The 4,976-nt window shown below is 33.3% G+C and overlaps 1 pseudogene; it reads left to right on the top strand.

The window, feature by feature from the left end:
* Positions 1 to 848: 848 nt before the first annotated feature.
* LOC108534758 (60S ribosomal protein L21 pseudogene) lies at positions 849 to 1,329 on the top strand (annotated as a pseudogene).
* Positions 1,330 to 4,976: the final 3,647 nt, after the last annotated feature.

Raw genomic sequence — 4,976 nt, forward strand, 5'->3', positions numbered from 1 at the left:
CTTTGAGATGAAAACTGGAAAGAAATTACTATATGACACTTAGTTGAATAATAAGAAAAATGCTTTCCATCCCTACACAGCACTAATTTTCTCTGACAATCTCCCTTAATCTCCAGACACTTGGGGCTCGTTCTTTCACAATATTGTTTCCACCACAACAATAAAATCTGGGTTATTTCATCTCAGAGAAACTTGGATACAATTTATTAAGCGGTAATTGTGTTACCTACACTATTGATTTGGGCACTCATCCCATGAGAATCTTGGCTAGTGATGCAGTTTGCTTGAGCTGCATTGCCTGAGGTTACTCTTACAGACACATTGCTGTAAAAGGCTTCTATTTCTTTCAAAGAAAGGTAAGTACAAATATTTCTTAGGAAGTTAATATTCCTCACCAGGAAGCTAGCTCTGGGCCTATGAGCTACCTGGTCATGGGCACAGAGATCAATTTCAAGAGCAGGTGCTTTTTAATAAAGAATGACTGGTCAAAGACCAAGTTAACAGTGGAACAATTCTCTGTCTCCTTTTCTCCATTTAATTAAATTATATCAAATGAAAAAATAAAATAAATATCTTAGTTATCTCTCCAAATTATTCAATGAGTGAAAATCTAAGTATAGTGGTTCTCAAATTGCAATGGGGGAAATCACCGAGGAATCTTGTTTAAAATCAGATTCTGATTTAGTAGGTCTGGGGTGGGCCTGGAGAGTCTGAATTTCTAGCAATACTAGGGATCACTGACCACACGTTGAGAAGCAGGATTTAGGGTATCTGTAGGCTAAGATAATCAATTATGAAAATTTGTTGCCCGTTCGGCCAGAACCGCCATCTTCCAGTAATTCGCCAAAATGACAAACACGAAGGGAAAGAGGAGAGGCACCTGATACACGTTCTCTAGGCCTTTTAGAGAACATGGAGTTGTTCCTTTGGCCAAGTATATGCGAATCTATAAGAAAGGTGATATTGTAGACATCAAGGGAATGAGTATTGTTCAAAAAGGAATGCCCCACAAGTGTTACCACGGCAAAACTGGAAGAGTCTACAACGTTCCCCAGCATGCTGTTGGCATTGTTGTACACAAACAAGTTAAGGACAAGATTCTTGCCAAGAGAATTAATGTGCTTATTGAACACATTAAGCACTCTAAGAGCCGAGATAGCTTCCTGAAACGCGTGAAGGAAAATGATCAGAAAAAGAAATAAGCCAGAGAAAGGCACCTGGGTTCAACTGAAGCGCCAGCCTGCTCCACCCAGAGAAGCACACTTTTTGAGAACCAGTGGGAAGGAACCTGAGCTGCTGGAACCTATTCCCCATGAATTCATGGCATAATAGGTGTTAGAAAAAAATAAAAGACCTCTGGGCTGAAAAAAAAAAAGAAAATTTGTTATAATAAATACGAATGCTTATCAAGTACCTAATATGTGCCAGACACTTTACCTACATTATGCCCAATACAAAACCTACCTGAAGAGTATGTCATTGCCCCTATTTTACAGATAATAAAGAATGAGGCTTACAAAGAATAAATACAATGTGAATATGGTAAACTAGTTACAAATATGTAGAACTGGGGTTTAAGTTTAAGGTCATCTGGCTCAATACAGCTTCATTCATGTATTCATTAAATCAGTTTTGAATGTAATGTCTTTATTGGGTGATTTCTTAAGTAGGCCACTAAAAGAACTAACCATACAGGAAATAATTTATAAATTGCAATCTATTAAAATTAGAAACTTTTGTTCATCCAAAGATATTATTAAGTGAGAAAAAAAGGCAATTCACAGAGTGGAAGAAAATATTAGCAACACATATACCTGGCAAAGAAATTGTATCTCAAATATATACAGCTATATATACATATAAGCTACCATAAATCATTACAAAAAAGGGCAATTTAATAGAAAATGGTCAAAATATGGAATAACATTTCATAAAATATTATATCCAAAAGGTCCACAGATGTGAAAATTTTCTCACCATTTTTACTACCAGGGAATGCAAATTAAAACAAGAATGTAACACCATCATTTGCCCATCAAAATAAATAAGAAAAATATTTAAAATGGACAGAATTTTGCCTTGGAGAGCATATAGAGTAATTGATACTCTCATGCATTGCTGCTAAATTTTCAAATTGTGTATCCACTTTGAAAAACCCCTTTGGCATTATCTAATAAGCTCAATTTATACATACTCTATGATCACGCAATTATACTTCTAGGTACTGACTCAACAGTGATATGTGTGCCAAACGCAAGTTTTCTTGTAGTAGCTTCATAGCTTGAGGTCTTAAACTTAAGTCTTTAATCCATTTATATTTTATTTTTGTGGACGGAGAGAGATGGGATCTAGTTTCATTATTCTGCATATGGATATCCAGTTTTGTCAATATCATTTATTGAAGAGACTTTTTCCCAGTCTATGCTTTTGGCATCAGTTTTGGAAATGAGTTCACTAGAGGTGCATGGATTTGTTTGTGGGGTCTCTATTCTGTTTAATTGGTCTATGTGTCTGTTTTTATGCCAGTACCATGCTATTTTGGTTACTATATGTGTAGTATAACTTGAAGTCATGTAGTACAACTTCCTCTAGCTTTGTTCTTTTTGCTCAGGATAACATTGGCTCTTCTGGGTTTTCTGTAGCTCCATATAAATTTTATGATTCTTTTCTATTTCTTTGAAGAATGTCATTGGTATTTTGATAGGGATTGCATTGAATCTATAGATTGCTTTGAGTAGTACTGAATATTTTAACAATATTGATTCTTCCAATCCATGAACATGGAATTTCTTTCCATTTTTGTTTGTGTCTTCCTCAATTTCTTTCACCAGTGTTTTATTATTTTCATTGCAGAGATCTTTTACTTCTTCAGTTAATTTAATTCTGAGGTATTTAATTTTATTTGTTATTATAAATTTTATTGTTATTATTATATTATATGGGATTACTTTTTAAATTCTTTTGAGATAGTTCACTGTTGGTATATAGAAATGTTACTGATTTTTAAATGTTGATTTTGTATCTTGCAAATTTACTGAATGCATTTATCAGTTCTAATAGTACTTTTGTGCAGCTTTTAGGTTTTTCCAAGTATAAGATCAGATCATCTGCAAACAAAGATAATTTGACTTCTTACTTTCCAATTTAGATGCCATTTATTCCTTTTTCTTGTCTAATTGCTACGGCTAGGATTTCCAGTACTGTGTTGAATAACAGTGGCTAAAGCAGGCATCCTTGCTGTGTTCTAGATCTTAGAGGACAGGCTTTCAAATTTATCCTATTCAGTATAATGCTATCTGTAAGTCTGTCATACAGGGCTTTTATTATGTTGATGTGTGTTCCTTCTATACCCAGTTTTTTGAGGGTTTTTATTACATAGATATGTTGATTATGTAGAGATGTCTATTACAGAGAGATGATGATAAAAGAATTTTATCAAATGCTTTTTCAGGATAAATGAAATGATCAGATGATTTTTGACCTTCATTCTATTGATATGATGCATCATATTAATTGACCATGTATGTTAATTGATTTGTGTATGTTGATTGATATGTGTATGTTGCATCCCTGGGATAGTCCCACCTGGTACTGATCAATGATGCTTTCAGTGTATTATTGAATTCAGATTGCTGTATTTTGTTGAGGATTTTACCATCTCTATACATCAGAGATATTGACCTGTAATTTTCTTTTTTTAATGAGTATTTGTCTGGTTATGGTATCAGGTTAATATTGGCTTTATAGAATGAGTTTGGAAGTATTCCCTCTTCCTGTATTTTCTGAAATAGTTCTAGCAAGGTTGGTATTATTTCCCCTTTACATGTTTGGTGGAAATCAGCAGTGAATTCCTTGGGTCCCAGGCTTTTCTTTACTGGAAGACTTATTACAGCTTCCATCTCGTTCCTTGTTAATGGTCTGTTCAGATTTTGAGTTTCTTCATGGATCAATCTTGATAGGTTATATGTGCCTAGAAATGTATCAATTTCCTCTAGATTTTTCTATTTATTGGCATACAGTAGCAGTAGCCACAAATGACTCTTTGAATTTCTGTGGCATCAGTTGTAATGTCTCCTTTTTCATTTCTGATTTTATTTTAGTCTTCTTTTTTTCTTCATTAGTGTTTAGTTTAGTTTCTTCAATTTTGTTTATCTTCTCAAAAACCCAACTTTTGTTTCCTTGATTTTTGTATTGTTTTCTTAATATCAAATTCATTTATTTCTGCTCTGCTCTTTACTATTTCTTCTACTAATTTTGAGTTTGGTTTGCTCTTGCTTTTTTTCTAGTTAAGATGCATCATTAGGTTATTTATTTCAAGTTTTTCATATTTTTTGAGGTAGGCATTTATAGCTATAAATTTTCCTCTTAGCACTCCTTCCATTGTATCCCATGGATTCTGGTGTATTGTGTTTCCATTTTCATTTGTTTCAAGATTTTTTTTTCAATTTCCTTCTTAACTTCTTCCTTGACTCTTTGGTCATCAAGGAACATATTTTTTAAATTTCAATGTGTTTGTATAGTTTACAAAGTTCTTCTTATTGTTGATTTCCAGTTTCATTCCATTGTGGTCAGTGAAAATGGATGATGTTATTTCAATTTTTTTGAATGTTTTAAGTATTGTTTTGTGACCTAACATATGGTCTATCATTGACAATGATCCATGTGCTGAGGAGAAGAATGTGTATTGTGCAGCCACTGGATGAAATGTTCTGTAAATACTTATTGGGTCCATTTGTTCTACAGTGCATACTAATTCAAACCTTTCTTTGTTATTTGCTGTTTGGAAGAGGTGCCCAGTGTTGAAAATGAGGTTTGGAAGTCTCCAGTTCTTATTGTATTGAGGTATGTGTTTCTTGGAATATCTGTGTCAAATTTTGGTTAGGTTTGCTTTATAAAATGAATAGGTATGTATTTTATCTGAAATATTTTTTGTATTATTAAAGACATATAATTCTTAAAATGTTTGTAATTTGTGA

Source organism: Rhinopithecus bieti, unplaced genomic scaffold (assembly GCF_001698545.2).
Source record: "Rhinopithecus bieti isolate Rb0 unplaced genomic scaffold, ASM169854v2 scaffold_12217, whole genome shotgun sequence".
Taxonomy (NCBI): Eukaryota; Metazoa; Chordata; class Mammalia; order Primates; family Cercopithecidae; genus Rhinopithecus; species Rhinopithecus bieti.